The following is a 17,375-nucleotide window of genomic DNA, read 5'->3' as shown; positions in this document are numbered from 1 at the left end:
TTTATTAAAATGTCTTTTTGAGGAGATACAATACGCATAATACATTTAAATAAAAAAACATATCACTTGGAGGTCAGCAGACTCAATCATTTCAAATATTTCATCAAATTATTCTCTTGAGGTTCAAATGCTTCATGCTCTGCATTTCTACCATTTTCCTTTAACTATTGAAAGCAAAAGAGAAAATTAATAACTCCCCAGCCCCCAGACTCGCTTCGCCCTAAGATTCTGTGAAAGTTCATAAATGTATATCTGGCTATCAGCAAGGCTCTTTCTTAAATATACCATAAATTGTTGACCGTGTTGACTGAGGCCTGAGCATTTTGTGTGAAAAAGCAATTCAAAAGTCCAACAGAAAGGCGCAGAATCAATGATTTATCCTCACTAAGTCTTATCTGGTGTAGATAACTGACTGCAGGAGATGATGACAGCTGTTTCGAGTTGTGCTTTTTGGAGTTATTTCTGCAGAAAAGTTCCAAGATGAAATAAGATTGAAAAGTCCCACCTGTGGTTCTGTGAAACATAGATGTGGATGCACATGTGGCCGACTGAGTTGTATGGGTGGAGGTGGTGAAAGGACACAAAATAAACCATTCTTCCATGGACTATTGGCAAACCAATGAACGCTCTCACCATTAAATAAAAAAGCTGCAGTCTGCTTTTTATTCCTGCACAGCATTTGCATCGCAGGCCACATTATTCTTGATTAATTATTCTTCTTTTCTAGGGCTAAGCCGAGTGCAGAATGCAATAGAACCAGGCCCTTGATTGGCTTCAGGGTTAATGTTTTAAAAGGTAAAATATTGTCATGAATTGAATAAAAAAAAAAAAAGTTGCTCTTAATATGCCCCAATCTATAGTTCCACAAGTCTGACTCTAATGATTATGATTTTAATTGCTTTTAGTTGTATTCTCTGCACCTAACCGCAAACTCAGGAGAAATGTCTCTTTTCAATCGGTATTTTCAAATGCGACATGTCACCCTGAGACCATTGCATAAATACCTGCATTTTTACTTGAGCCGTTGTGTAACTACCACTATTTCAGTCAGACAACTCACGTGTTTCTATGTTTATTATAAGCAGCATATAGTTTGAGTTTGGCGTCTAGGCTCGGGCCTCATCACTCCACAGATTTACAAAGAACATTGAGGTGATGATTAGATAACTCTCCCCTGAGCCTACAGGTGGAAGCTGGGGTGGTGGGGGGGGCAGGCAAGTAGCAGCAACATGAAACACAGCAGCAGGAACATGAACGTAGCAATAGCAAGTGAACACAGCAGCAGCAGCATGCGAGGCAGAGGCAGGAAGACCTGGCAGCTTCAATAGAGCGGCATGTTTAGGAGAATGTGATTGGTTGATTGTAAGAGGGACGAGGTGCGTCACGTGTTAATGTATCATTGGTGCTCAAGTTGACTTCCTGAACTAGCTCGAAGGCTTCGCCCCATTTTATGTCTTTTTTTCGTTTCTATCTCAAGAATATTGGAATTGTGTTGTAACTGGGCTGTAGCTATCGTGCGTATAACGGTAAAGCCTTTGAGTCTTCACATTTGTATCCTAACTGCTTTGTGGACCAAGAGGGAGCCCAGCATTAAATTAATTACTGTCACAATTTTTTTCAAAACACTTTCCTCCTCAAGTCATGCTTTTTGAACAAATCCAAGCACAGTGCTCAGAGATTGTCTCCGCACCGATACAACAAGGTCACTTGAGTTTACTAATTCTCCGTGCAGCCCCTTCATTTGTTATTCTAAACAGGCTGTCATTTGGCAATTTACCACTCATGATGATGAATAATGGCTTTTTGGTTACTAATGTTTCTGCTGGTCACAGCCGGAGGGAAAAGAAAGGGACGCATTATGATTGTTCTAATATTGTTTTTCATCTCATCTGTGTATTTAGCTAAGGAGCTGTAAAAGCTTCAGAGGAGATCACTGACACCAAAAAGAACATTTTTTGTCTGCTTTCCCCCCCCCCCCCCCATGTTAACACATCTTCTTTGATGGAAAATGCTCATTGTTCTTTGTGCTAAGAAGAAAAATGCTGCACTTCGAAGGGTCGTCTCACGTCATCAACTTGTGTATATCCGTGAAAAACCTATTGTGGTATTCTCTCGACTCTGGGCTTTGCATGAAGTGTTCACTCTAACATCCGTCTCCTGACTCTCCTTGATAGGGCCGTGCAGGGCGGTGGAGCCGGGGCTTACCTGGGTATTGGATTGCCTTGGATGGCAGCCTAATCATCTGGCCCCCAGTCAGGACGCCGGCTGGGCCAGAGCTCCGACAGCACAACAGATGGGCCCTCAAAGGACCCACCACATCTGCACTCCTGCAGCAAGATGAAGGGGGGGATGAAGGGGGGTAAAAGAGACAGGAACTAATTCCTCTCATCTTCTGATTTCACGCAAATGAGTGCAAGGGATGTGCATAAGGAGCTGGCACCCAGCTTTGGCGAGGTAAGTGGAAATCTGAGTCACACACGCGTTCACCGAGGACTCGAACAAACATCGCCCCGTCTCACGTTGATGCGCTCAATTAAAAACAAGGAAGTTTAATGATTTAAGGGAATAGAGTGGACGTTAGCATATTACAAACAGTCTTGATGTTGTTTGCTTGCTGTGTCTGATGAAGTCAGATTATTCTGAGAAGTTCCATTCACATGGTAAATAATAGGAAGCATACACAAATAGAAAGGAATTTGAAACTATGAACAGAGCTGCTTTGTATTCCGGAAAATGACTTCTTGTCTTTTGGTTTTGGAAAATTTCCGGCTGTTAGGAAATGTGTTTACCTCTAAGGCAGCGTTGGTATTTTTAGCAGCAGCACTGGCCTTTTGAAATACCTCAGAAAAATTGTTGTGTATTACAGTTTGGAAATAATAATAATAATAATATGTAATCATCCTCCATTCATCCATTCAACATCATGGAGACTGGTCGAAGTGACGACCTTGAATTTGGATTGTGTTCATGAAATATACTAAACTGAACAAAGAAGTACAATAAAAACCTTACCAATGTTACGAAAATAATATAGCAATTTTCTCTTTGCTCATCCCCAGGTTGGACGCAAAGCCTTACGGTGAAAAAAGCTAGTAACGTTTTGTTGTTATCGTTAGCTCCCCTGCTAGCTTGTATACAGCTGTCATCTGATTGGTTGCCTTGTCGAAAGATCAGGGATAAACAAGTCAAAAATGAAATAATTTCAACTTTGAGCGCTGTGCAACCAAGACTGGCATGTACAAATACAGTCAAACTGCACACAGTAAACGTATAAACATGCTACAGTGAGACATTCAGAAACATACAGGCACATTCCTAACGTCTCCCAGTGTGTGTTTTCTGTATTGATCAGCCCGCTGCATGCTGACTAAGCCCGACACTGGACGGCACCACCGACTCTCTTTGGGCACATGCAGCTGCTGGCCTTTCAGCTCCTCAGTGGGAGTGTCCCCATGTGTGGCAGGGCTTCAGGCCGTGCTCAGCGATTAGCGCCGCACATATATTGAGCCTCCCCGGCATGTTGACCATCATTCTCTAAATGCTCCGCTGCTTAAATATGCAATTACAGGCTTATTCTGCTCTTGCTGCTGTGGGTTTTTAGTCTAAAGGGCCCATGATCATTCCCTGATCGCACCGCAGACATCGCACATTATGGAAACAATGTTGGCCCATTTACCCTCTAACAAATAGAGTAGGCTACAATTTGCATATATCATATTTCTTTATGTTAAGCACGCTTGTACATCTGTTAAGAATTAGTTGTTATTTTCCCTCCTTAATATAGCAGAGGTTTTCCTGATGTGTGCACTAAGAAATCTGCTAACATCCACACAAACAAAAACCTCAGTCAGCTCTGGGACTTTCGCGACTCCGTGTCCAAGTCTTCTTTTATATTTTTTTTCGGCAGTGACAATGAAGGGGAGTCTGTCTAAAGGGGTTAATCCGCCAGTGTAAATTGGGATGATGATGGTTATAAGAACCTGGATAAACGTGATGGGTGAGAGCAGATGACTCACCCAGATGGCAGAGGAACTATAATCGCCCTGTCTCTGAGTCAAAGCTGCCATGCTGGTTCACTCATAGCTCCCATTTCCTGTTCAACGCCTTCCCCGTGCTCCAATAGCGCCATAACGCTTAGTGCAGGACCCCCTCTGCGCTGTCCATGATTAGACATGTTATCCCGGCAACAACGCGCTTGATTGCGATTACCTTCTGTGTTTCCTAATTTAGACTCAGCTTGTGGTGTTGCAAAAAAAAAAGTTTGGAGAGGTTATTGCTGAAGACCAGATACACTGTTGGAGTTTAATTCCTCTTTGATAACAGGCCACAAAATCAGTCATTAGCCGCAACGTGTGCACAGCTCCAAATCCTATTGTCTTTGTCTCATTTAATGCTTGTCACGTGTGAAATGAACTATCAGGCCACCAAGAGCACTTATGATAAAAAATGACGGGGGAAACCTGAAATATGGCGCTTTATGGCAGCCAGAGCCTACTTTTACAAGGTTAATGAACTCTCACTAACTTTAATAGTCTGTTTTTCGACTCATGCATCTTCATAAAGCGCCCTTCCCCAAAGTCTGCAGGCGAGGGGTGCCATTTCAAACAGCTGTGCCAAGCGCACTCCCGTAAAATGAAAGGAGTCTCATGATGAATCACATCCACCTTCCAGTTCCTTCCATTCCTCCATTGTTCGCCTCACCTGGCAAACTGTCAGTGGATTACCTTCATTTCCCTCGATGCCTAGAGGTACGAGAATGAAGAGGAAGTGCAAGGAGAACTAGAAACTTCTGTAAGTTCCTAATCACCTGGTCCAAAGGAGAGGAGAGGAGGGGTGGGGGGTGGGGGGGCTGAGGTGGCATCCCTAGAGTGGTATTAACAAGCAGAGCAGCCAAGGTTAGAGCTGGAGGCCTGTTCGCAGCTCCACAGACACAGAAACACTTCCTCGCATCACATGCTCTGTGTGAAACTGACTCACAGTCGCTGCATGCAGTTAACAAGCTGATTAAGAGAACTACATTTTGTGTCTTCTTAGTTGCTTTGCACACTTTTCATGTCATCATTGATATCTTTGTGGTTATTTTATGTCTTTTTAGATTTAGCTTTTCTTTAATATACTTGATGTTTTTATGGCTATTTTGCCCGTCTTGGTGGTTGATTTGATCTCTTTCTGGTTGTTTTGGATCTTGTATTGTCATTTTGTATTTATTCGTAGTTGTTTTGAGCTGTTTCTGTACATTTTGTATACAGTTGTGGCAATTTGATGTCTCTTTATGGTAATGTTGCATCTCTACCCAGTCGTTCTTCTGTCTTTCTTGTTGTTTTGGGTCTTTAAGGTCATTTTGCATCTAGTTGCATGTCTTTTTTCGCTAAGTAGTCATTTCTCGTCTCTTTTCAGTCGTTTCGTGCGCTATGTAACACTAAATGTCAACAGTCCCTTCAAACAGAAGCTCTTAGACCCCCTGCAGTTATCCTTCCATTTGTTCCATACGTTTATTTAAAGCATTCCACTCACACAAACCCCTGCACACATGCACTTAACTCCCACACAAACACACACACAAGCACTTCAACAACAAGTGTTTCAAACAATGCATCCCCCCCGAGAGGCGATGCAAAGATTCATCGGTTTATATTTGGCTCCTCCACAGAGCGATGTATGGTAGATCTGCTCTTTTTTGCAACTATCCTTTCTCGCCTGACGCCTAGTGACACCGGGTGACATTTAAAACACTGCAACAACATTTCAGATGTTGCAACTCTGAAAGGAAAGACAGGATCTCAGGTAGAGGAGGGGAACACTTGTGACTATGCACTTGATCCTTATTTTCGGAAGGTCTTCTAAACAATGTCTCAGGGGCTTCATGCATATATGGAGCTGAGAGTAAATGAGACCATTTAAGATGTCACTTTGTATTAGGACTGTTTCAAAATGGGGTGTGAATACAGTGTAAGCCCTGCAGACCTTTTACTGACTCACTCCTACACACAGGTAGCAACCGCGGTAACAATTAGCAGTGTCAAAAAATGACAAACTTAATCGTAGACATTTGTAAAACAGATTTTTGGACAAATATCAGTTCCATTCAAACAAACTAACAATGCTCTGTTCATGTAACAGCTGTTAATATCTGCGCTATAATCACATCTGGAATAATACCTAAAAAGAGGATGGGAATTGTGACATAAGCAAAAACAGAACAGCATACACATAAGACGATTTCATTTCTCCTTGCAAAGTTAAAAAATTCGCTTCACATCCAGACTGAACTATGTCACATTAATACATGTATTTATTACATTTCTCCTACTAAAAATACTCTCCACTCTTGAGTGTCAACCTGTCTCACACCTGCATGTGTATAGCAGATGTTCCACATGGAAGGTGTGAATGTTATATGGGTTGTTTTTAGCATATGCTGACGTCATATTATCCCAGGTTGAACAGAAAGGAGGAAGTGACGGAATGAGTTAAAGCCAGCTGCCGAGACTGCAACACAATCTTATCTAAAGTCAGTTAGATTCATCCTCCGGGGACTATGACTGTCGGTTTACATTTTCCCGGCAATCCTTTTTAATAGTGGTTGACTTATTTCAGCCTGCACCATAGTTACCTCCCGAGAGCAACTCCATGGCTTCAAATTACCCCCTTACAGTGTGACATTTTCTCTATTACAAGTCAAGATCTTTAATACATATGATAGTGTTAGCAAATAATGCAGAAGTAAAAGCCTTCTTTGAATTTGAATTACCTTTCATACAAAGGGAATACAAAGCTTTTTATCTGCCTTTTTAATATACCTAAAAGTATAAATCTGCAAAAAAAGTCTGACTAATAAAGTGTAGTAAAAATGTTGTGGAGTAAAAAAGGAAAATTGAAGCACTTCAAAACGTATGTACTTAAGGGCAGTGCTTGAATAAATACTATATGGGCTATATGCTTACAGTATGTTCACCTTATTTACATTAAAGGCCAACATTTCTTTGTCATTTTCTAAATAACACAAGTTGCTACTATATCATTCAGACCCTCAGCATTGCTTTCGACACACTAGACAACCCTGGTAAAACAAACTACAGAGAACTTTCTGTCTGATGCGGTGCAGGCTTGACATCAAAAAAAGCCAGACGCTTAAGGTCGTTCTGGAGAGTCAGCAGAATGTGTGGGGTCTGTTGGTGTTAAAGGTGGAGAACCCTGGCTGTCATAACATTGGCAGGGTGGTCTTAAGGTTAGTGTGTGTATATTTTAAAACCCACATATTCACGAGACATAACAGTGAAGCGTTTCCTGTCCAAACTGCACCACCATCAAACCTTTGCTCCTCCTGTTAATCCTTTCCTGTACAGCTTGACATTAAAAACAAACCAAAAGGGAACCTGGTTTAACCTGGTATCAAATACAAACTGGAATACCCACTGAAGCTTTGTTCTTTTTTGTTTATTTGCTTTACATGTTAGTTGGCGGTGTGTGAAGATTAGAGCGTTAGCCGTAACATTGGGAAACCACAAGGAGCTGTGACAAAAACTTAGAACAACAACAGAACAAAAGACTTGGAGAGGCGGCTGAGGGAATTTGAGGATTCAGTAAACAGAGGTGTAAACAAAGGCAATGAACTAGAAAAGGAACATGCAACTATTTCAAATACACCGACAACATGACCAGTCAGGTAACATTTCAAAACACTTGCTCCAAGGGGCTTTATTGTGCTTTCTGAGGTTTAACTGTACTGTTATATTTACATTTTTGTGCATGTAAATGGTTTGCAACGGCTAAAATCCCAACGTTTAAGCCAGAGGGAGTTTCTCTCTGCAGACTGCAGTTATTTAACAAGTCTGGGTCACAGTTTAAACATTGTATTAGGAAACCGGCTTCTTGGATTCAAGTTAAACAAGCATCAAGTAAAACTTAAATGTTAGAATTTAACGCCAACTTTAAAGTTGTGCTGGATATATCTCTTAAGCCGTACTATTTACACTGTTCTCTTTGCTGTATTTCAGAAGGTCAAGTCCAATAGTTTTGTTGACATTGCTACCTTGACTTTGTCTTTGCAAAGCCCCTTTGTTCTGTGTACTGCATGGTCATGATTTACTTAAGCATGTCTTGCATACACATTGAAAAAATGCAAATACAGATGGTCCAGCTCATCCTCGGGAGCCCGAGCCTCTGCAGTCAACATGTCAATGTATTGACTAGTCAGAAATACTGGAAAAGCGCTATATAAATGCATTCCAATTTCAGCTGTATTCTCTAGTTCAAACCTTGCAAAAATATTTATATAGTCCAAGACAGCTTTAGGGATTTTTTTCAAACCAGATTTAAGTGTAGCATGGAGGTGTCTTGGGCTAGCTCCAATGATCTGATCAACCGTAGTCAAAGTCGACCTCATTGATCATGAGCTCTGACAGCTGGTGGGTGTGGGATCAGTCCTCCAGAACACCTACACTCCTTTCTCCCTCCCTGTTGCCCGTTATTGCAAAAATAACAACTGTGGGCGCACGGCTGTGTGTAGAGGCCTGAAGGTCACTAACACAAAGAACACGATGAAGAGAGTCTCTTTTCGTTCCATCTCCTACTTCTCAATTTCCTCCCTCTGTCTGTCAGCCTCTCTAGTTACCTCTCTTAACGTCTACTGAGCACTCTCCGCTTCAATGTTCTTTTTTCACCTTTTCTCTCTCCCGCTCTTTTTCCCCCCACTTCTGTGCAGGGCTTAAGATGTCATTCAGACACCCTGAGATAGATGAGGTCTTCAGTAAGAGGCAACCATCAGCGCAGCTCTATAATAGAGTTAGAAATGGTATAAATCAGAGAATATGATCAGGAATGACAGCGCTGTTTGCCTTGAGAAGCCCATAAACCCTGATGCAATAATGTTTGCAGGGAGAATGGCAGAAGTTGTCATAAAATCAAACATATGCTCAATATGGGCGGCGCGTGTGTTGTGTGAAATTGAATAACCTGCATCATGTGATAAAGCAGTCTCAAAAAACAAATTTGAATCCGTTTTTCCCCTCGCTTCATGGGATCCATTTAAATGCAATCAGTGGCAAACATTTCTGTTCGCTTGAAATATGTTTCTCATTAAAGTTGTCAGTGGGAAAGGCAGGGTTGTTGAAGCTTTAATCGCCTTCCTTTCATATGCACTGTAATGGGACTTGAAACAGCTGTGTCTCAGAGGGGAAAAAAATCTGTTAGTACGTCATGTGGTCAAGTATCATCGGGACCCTCTGGAAACATTCAAGTTGTGGTGAAGGAAAAAGTGGATTATTTCATTTCAAGTGGGTGTAGGGGTTCGGAGGGGAGGAGAGTTTTCCTGTCTGAAGATTTCAAAATAAGTGCCAAGCCACTGCTCCCCCTGCCTTTTATCTTGTGAGACCGCATGCAAGCCTGCAGTTCTTCCACTTTCAAATTACAGCTGTAGATTTGTGGCAGGTCACTTAATTCAGAACAGCAATTGAGCAAGCAGTTGAATAGGAAAGGTTACAAATCACTAAGCACTCCATAATCACTGATCCTGTTGTAAATGTACAAATTAAATCCAGATTTGGGAAACATGCTTCCATATTCTTGTTGCAAATTCTCATAATTTTTCTATCCAGGGATCATTCTTTTGATTTCAGGACATAATATTTTTAAAGTTCCAGTTATTTTATTGCCAATTGCTGTAGATGTATCATTCCAACACATATTTAATTATAATCCAACAGATAAATTAGTGCAGCAGCTTTAGCTTAATAATTAAATCTAATATGATATAAAGTCAAATATGAAAAGTTTAATTTAAAGTTTCGCTTATTTGTAATATAATACAAATATGAATCCCTATAATCAGAGCATAGCAAAACATATTAAAAAGTACAGACTTTCATGTGGTCTCTTTCAGAAATGCAACCATCAGTGTCAAAGAAAGGACATCCAAACACACTGTAACAACACTCTGTCAGATACAGGTTAGACTTGTCTTCCCATAATGCATTTCCTGGGAAACTGCCAGAAGCTTTAATTTGATACATACTGAACGCTGCTTTTCTGTCTATTTCTGATTTAAACTAAAGCCACCCGGCAGGAAGGCACTCAGCGCAGCAGGTTTGCTGAATAGATGAACACCTTTCCTATTATTACCTGCATGAATATGAGCATGTGGTGTCAATAATTCACCCTAATGGCTCAATGTGTGCGTTTAGATGTCAGCTTCTCATCCTTTCAGGGATCTGCATTTCATGCTTTTTATGTTGCCTCATATTAATTTGTTTTGTACATCAGGCGGTAAAAGACTATGTGTTTTATATCTGTGTGTGTGCTTTTGGAGTCCTTAGTGCACACACACTACTAGACCGGGTCCCATTAGCCTGTGGCTATTTATTTACAGCAGTAGAAAGATACTGATACCAGGAGCAAACATCAAAGCTGTGTGTGTGTGTGTGTGTGTGTGTGTGTGTGTGTGTGTGTGTGTGTGTGTGTGTGTGTGTGTGTGTGTGTGTGTGTGTGTGTGTGTGTGTGTGTGTGTGTGTGTGTGTGTGTGTGTGTGTGTGTGTGTGTGTGTGTGTGTGTGTGTGTGTGTGTGTGTGTGTGTGTGTGTGTGTGTGTGGCTTCTTTCTGTGGCTTCTTTCTGTGGCCATTCCGGACCTCGCTAGTGATCTCAACACCAATATCCAACTTTAAAAAACCTTTCAGAAAATGTTTACTTATCTTTTTAAGTTTTGTCTTTTGTTTGTCTATATCTCTTGAGCGCTGGAGTCATGTTGCTTCTTTGGAAGTCATGGGATTCCTCTGAAAAAGAAATGCTGCAGGGGAAGATAGTGAGAGAAAGAAAAGTGTACTTTGTTAAAAGTAGGACAATAGAGGCACTGTCTCAAACACTTCCTTTTGATCAGAGTGCAGAGCTTGTGACATGTTGTATTGATGCTATTTACGCTTGCCATTCCTGTTGACGGATCAAGCAGAATCTATAATATATTCTACTGTATTTCTGAAAAGACCATGCATGATTGCTGATCTGTGACCAGTCATCATGAAGTGAGTTCAGTTATTAATAAACCATCTCTTCAGCTTTAAAAGTTCATGACATAAGGGTCTAGAACTTGACAGACACAGAGCATGATCACTTTCAAGTTCTTATGCTAATATCTTAGCAAACCAACGCATGCTTACATAACTGTCAGACATGGAGCAACATTAGCATTTCTTTTTTGTCTTGTTTGTGCCGAACTGACACATTTGCTCTTCACCAAGTCATGCAGAGAAAATATCTGGCTCTTAAGTTGCTTATCACTCCCATCAGCTAATTGCTAACTTTGTCTGCTGTTTGGTAAGGTAGCAGAAAGCAGATTTATCTTAATTTATTGAGCTGATAACAGCTGGATGATACAGCTGGAAACAAGGTATATGATAATCTCATCAGACTACTTAGAATTAGTTTTAAGTATGGGACAAACTGCATGCTAATTCAGTTTAGCAGAATAATTTTAATATCTGCGCAAGCTAGGTAATTAATATAAGCAGCTAGCAGCCAAACTGTGGGTTAGACTATTTGAAGAGGCAGAACCATCAGGGCCTTCAAGGTATTCAGAGAATACCCTGGGACACTCAGATAAAACAAACAAAAAAATCGATTTAATTATAGAAATAAAATGTATATAAAATGAATAAATGAGAATGGTATCTGTGTTGTTGATCTGTAATGTTACAGTGTTTCGTTGATTTGTTTGTCCTTCTCGGACCATGCTCTACGCATTTCAGTGGTTTTGTGTTATAAAGAAAGCGACCAATCAGATCTTGTTCTGGGTCTCTGGGTAGAACATCCTTCAACCAAAGGTATTCTACATCCTTGATCGAATGCCCTGGCCGTTGCACTGAATGAGAGCGTACGTTTGGACTGACAGTTTGATCAACCAATCATATATTGATTTGTAGCCAATGGGCGTATTCTTTCAGAGTTTCCCTCGGTTCCAGGGTGTTCTAGAAGGCCCGCTAGTTAACTGGCTCGAGACAAAGGATCTAGATGAATGCGACGAAGCAATTCATGCCGTTTTATTGTTTTTAACGTTGAAATGGCAAGTGCAACAGGTGAAGATGAAGTTGTTGCGGAATTAGTGTGAGTACCCTTTTCAAGACGACAATTCAGTGAAAAGACGGACATTATAACGCCGGGGGGGGGGGAAGGTCCAGTTGTGATAGACACGGTTCGCCACTGTGAAGAGGAGATTAACAATCTGTGTTCTATTAACAATGGTTCAAGTGACTAAGCCTATATGAAAGGGTTACTCGAATAGTTTTCAGCTCAAACATGAAATAGCAGTCTGACACATTAAGCAGCTAGCTAGTGAACATAATAATTATAATCCACCTGAATTCACAACAAACTCAGAAATTAATTGACAATGAAATGCATTTATACAGCGCTTTAAGCTACCACTCAAAGCTCTTTACAACAGCAGTCAGTTACACACATTAAAACACCTGTGGCTGAGGCTACCATTCAAGGGGCCAGCTGTTCATTCTGAGTGATGATAAAGCCTCCACACTCACACAATTTGAGCAATTTGGTTTAGTGTCTTGCCCAAGGACACTTCAACATGTAGACTGCCGGGGTCTCTTCACCTTCTGAGCCACAGAGGTTCATACTATTATAATCTTTTCATTACTTATACTCAATATTCAGCATTCCATGATAAAAACACTTTCAAAGTACTTGCATTTTGACTTTAATTATGAATTCTAAACACCTTTAATTTAGTAGAATAAAACATTTGTTCACTCACTGTGCCTTCCCTGATTGTTAATACATTAAGTCATTATCTCTTCCTATCAATCTCATCCAAACCTCTATTAATGGAGAAGATGGCTCCTCTTTTTCTTACATTCTTCCTTATACTGGTGTCTGAGCCCTCATTTCCCTCTTTTCAGAGAATGCCATTTGCTTCCATTCTTCCTTCAGCAGTATGGAAAACCAACTTCAATAGATCAAGATAATCCATAACGCAGAGAATGAATAACTAATTTGTTTCGGGATTTCTATTTGATCAGTATTTTTGAATTACAATGTGCCCTAGTTGGGTGTTTTCATGTGACGGCACACACTCACTGTCAATCAACTTGACACCCACAGGAAGAAAATGAAAAATTCCCTTGAAAACATACATCGCCTTACAAGCTCAACTGTCACATGAATAAGAGTGTGTCCTTATTTGTTATATTGTTTTGCTAACACTGACTAGTTATCCTTTATTTACCCTAGTCATGAGCTCTCTCTTGAATTAGTTACTGTGTGGGCATAATTCCAGCACAGTACGAGTACCATGACACATATTAAAAGTACGCTTATTTGTCTGTGGGTGAACATACAGATAAAATGCCATTTTGTGGAAATATAGTGCCAGAATATAGTCTTTTCATTTCCAAGGACTGCAAAGACATACCATTCACATAACATAACCCAACCTCACAGTATACAATGGTGCAAATGACCATGTAGCAGAACATATTATATAACTTCAGGTCTAGTAACCGGGAGACCTACAGCTCAGCCAGGGCCAACCTGAGGAGGGGAATCGCACAGGCAAAATACTGTTATAAACAGAGGATCGAAGAACACTTCAGCTCCTCAGACCCCCGGCGTATGTGGCAAGGCATACAGACTCTCACTAACTATAAATCACTACGCTATATGCCCCCAACAAGCTCCGCCTCCTTCCCCGAAGAGCTCAACCACTTCTACGCTTGTTTCGACCGGGAGAACAAGGAGCTCCCCTTCAAATTTGACCTATCACCAGATGAACCGCCACTCACACTCTCCATCTCCGATGTCTACTCCACCCTGAGTAAGGTGAACGCTCGGAAGGCAGCTGGCCCTGATGGAATTCCTGGACGCGTGCTCAGAGCCTGTGCAGAGCAGCTGGCAGGGGTCTTTGCGGATATTTTCTACCTGTCCCTGGCCAAAGCAGTTGTTCCCACCATCTTCAAGACCGTCACCATCGTGCCAGTGCCGAAGCTCTCAACCGCTACGGCTCTTAATGACTTACATCCTGTTGCACTCACCCCCATCACCGCTAAGTGCTTCGAGAGACTGGTGTTGCGTTCCAATAGTCCATTTAGCTTAGGAACCTTCCTAACAAAGTGAAATGACCCGGAAGTAGGTCAGTGGCAGCCATGTTAAGTGCCGTTCCAATTCTCTAAATGAAAGGAAAGGAGGTTTCAAACTTCCTTTATAACCTCCTTTAGCTTAGGAACCACTGGACCTCCCTTACCGAAAGGAGAGGAGAAAATGCTGCCCCACAATGCCTTGCAGCCGCAGCATTTGCCGTCACACAACAGTCGGCCGTTCACGGAAACAAACGATTATGACGGAGAAATTATATCATGAAAGTTATGGTGCTTATTAAGCATTTTAAAACGTATGTGGTAAGTTGCCAAAGTGCTTTGTTTTGAACGTTCATCAGTATTATAATCAAAAAGAGAAATATGAACGTTAGTTTTTAATGAAATTGTCAAATAAAGTCAACATTTCACTGAGCTGTGTGGGGTTTGTTCAACTTTTAAAAGATGTTTGAATGGTGATATAGACAGTGATAGGTGTTAAGGACTAACGTTTATAATAAATACATTTGTATTTATTTTAAAATATTTTCATACAATCATATGTATTGGGATCATTTGTATTAATGTGGACCGGAGGGAGAGGGTGACAAACTTACATTTCACTTTCCTTTTTTATTTCAATTACAACTTTGGTCATGAAGAATATGTTTCTCTGTTGTCCACGTTCATAAGCATAAAACAACAGCATCAGAGCAAGGTGCAGAGTCTCTAGATGAGTTTACAGTAGTCCCTCGTTCTTATTAAACATCCATGTTGTAGTCCGCTGTATAGAACACTGTAGTTTCCATAGTTTCCCCACAGCAGCAGACGCACACACTGACGTCCGCTGGCGCATCATAAACACGTCAGATAGTGAAAGTGCAGTCGGATTCTCTAAAGTACAGCAGTCTCTTCTCCTAAGTCCTTTTGAATTCTCCTATCCACTATCCCTTAACACTGTGATGTTTCACTCAGAGGTCAAGGAATAGGAGATCGGGTTAGAATTTAGGAGCTGATTTTTGGATTATTGGAACGCAACCTGGTTCTCTCGTACCTGAAATCCTGTCTGCCTGCTACACTGGACCCATACCAGTTTACCTACCGCTGCAACAGGTCAACAGAGGATGCCATCTCCAAGGCACTCCACTCTGCCCCGACCCACCTCGATAGCCCCAAATCTTACGTCAGGATGCTGTTCATAGATTTCAGTTCAGCATTCAACCCTGTGATCCCCTCCAAGCTGATCTACAAGCTTCACCAGCTTGGTATCAATACATCGCTCTGTAACTGGATGCTGGACTTTCTGACTAACAGACCCCAGTCTGTGAAGTTAGACAACCTCTCCTCCTCCACTTCTACCTTGAAAACCGGTGTGCCACAAGGCTGCGTGTTGAGCCCTCTCCTGTACTCCCTGTTCACCCATGACTGCACTGCTGTTTATGATTCTAACACCATAATAAAGTTTGCAGACGGCACCACGGTGGTAGGCCTGATCAGAGGTGACGAAGAAACGGCCTACAGGGATGAGGTACAGCACCTGGCCTCGTGGTGTGCTGACAACAGCCTGGCTTTTAACACCAAAGAGATCATCGTGGACTTCAGGCGGGACAGGGGCCATGCACACACACCCATCTGCATCAACGGAGTTGCAGTGGAACGTGTGTCGAGCTTCAAGTTCCTTGGCATTCACATCTCCGACGACCTCACTTGGCCTCCATCCTGGTCAAAAAGGCGCAGCAGCGTCTTTACTTTCTACGGGACTTAAGAGAGCCCACCTTGGTCCCAGGATCCTGGTGGACTTCTACCGTTGTACCATCGAGAGCATTCTCACTAACTACATCATAGGGTGGTACGGCAACTGCTCCGCCTCAGGCCAGAAATCACTCCAACGGGTAGTAGAAACTGCCCAACGGATCACCGGCACCCAGTTACCCACCATTAAGAACATTTTCCTCAAACGCTGTCTGGGCAAATCCAGGAACATCATCAAGGATGCCTCCCACCCCAACAACAGACTGTTTACCCTCCTTCCATCCGGTAGGCGTTACAGATGCGTCCGTTCCCGTACCTCCAGGCACAGGAAGAGCTTCTTCCCAGAGGCTGTGACTCTGCTGAACTCCTCTCCATTACTCACTAGCATCATTGCACTCACCTGCACTCAACTGCACTGATTAAACATACTTAATGGACAATCGTGTTACTGTACATATAACCGTTTTTTATTTCTTCTTATAATATCACTGTTTGTACATACAATCTGCACTTGCACTCTGTTAATACTCCGTTAATATTCTGTCAATACTTACATCTGTATATTGTAGATTTTATCCTCATTCAATGCTCCCTGTATTGTCAGCATTTATAATATGCACCTTGTTTTCTTGCATTTCTGGTTGGATACTAACTGCATTTCATTGGCTTGTACCTGTACTTTGCAAAATGACAATAAAATTGAATCTAATATATAAAGAATAAAAGATGATATTTGTACAACATTTTTTTCTCTATTGCATCTCGTGGGGAATACAAAAAGTGTTCTATAAAGCATGTTCTCTGTGGCTTTTTATATATATTGGAACTTTTGCAGCCTCTATTCAACCACTTACCAGGTGTTGTAAGTTAAATCAGTGAGTGTTCAGGGTTCAGGTCAAAGGGTGGATTGTTGCTACTGGCGATCTCATATTTGCACCATCTCAATGAGGAAACACCAGGAGGGAGGTGAGGGCAACGCAGCAGAGCAGGCTGTAACAAAGCATCATGCAGTGGAGAGCATTAAAAATAGGCTGAGAGCTGTATACTGTAGGAAACTATACTGGAAACACAATCTGTTTGTAACACCCACCTTGTATTTGATTGTTGTTTTTTTCTTTCTCTCGTATTTCTTTCACTACCTCTACACCAATATGTGGAAACTCAGACATATCGAGTTAAATCATTGTTAGTCTTTTACTGCACAACTTCTTAGTGGCTTTTAATTATTCATGTGTGTTTCCCTTTTACAGAACCAGGCCAAGTATTTTTAGGGAAATATTGGAGAAATTAAATGATTGGCTAAATTTGATGTAATTTATTTTCCGGAATAAATGAAACTCCCTAAGTTTAATTGAATGGCGTGAGGGCTTCCTGTACTTTCCTAAAGAATAAGTGCTTTCCACAATTTACCATTTCAGTGTTTCCATATAGTTAAGCAGAGGTAATACACTCAATGTAAATGTCACAAGGTTTGAAGAACATGGGTCCAAACATAAGGTCAGTTTCAGATTGTGCACCATCCCTTCTAAAATGGAAAGTGGATAACTGGC

General features: G+C 41.4%; 1 long non-coding RNA gene across 1 annotated transcript in view; it reads left to right on the top strand.

The window, feature by feature from the left end:
• The window catches only part of LOC307026130, a 162,651-nt gene that overhangs the window by 99,239 nt on the left and 46,037 nt on the right, over positions 1-17,375 (top strand). The window contains exon 2 of the long non-coding RNA XR_013804350.1: positions 2,175-2,454. This is a non-coding gene — a long non-coding RNA (uncharacterized lncRNA). The remainder of the gene's footprint in view (positions 1-2,174; positions 2,455-17,375) is intronic.

This window comes from Notothenia rossii (assembly GCF_949606895.1).
Source record: "Notothenia rossii genome assembly, chromosome: 12".
In the NCBI taxonomy this organism is placed as follows: Eukaryota; Metazoa; Chordata; class Actinopteri; order Perciformes; family Nototheniidae; genus Notothenia; species Notothenia rossii.
Note: the sequence above shows the minus strand (reverse complement) of the source record. Positions and strands in the feature narration are given on the sequence as shown.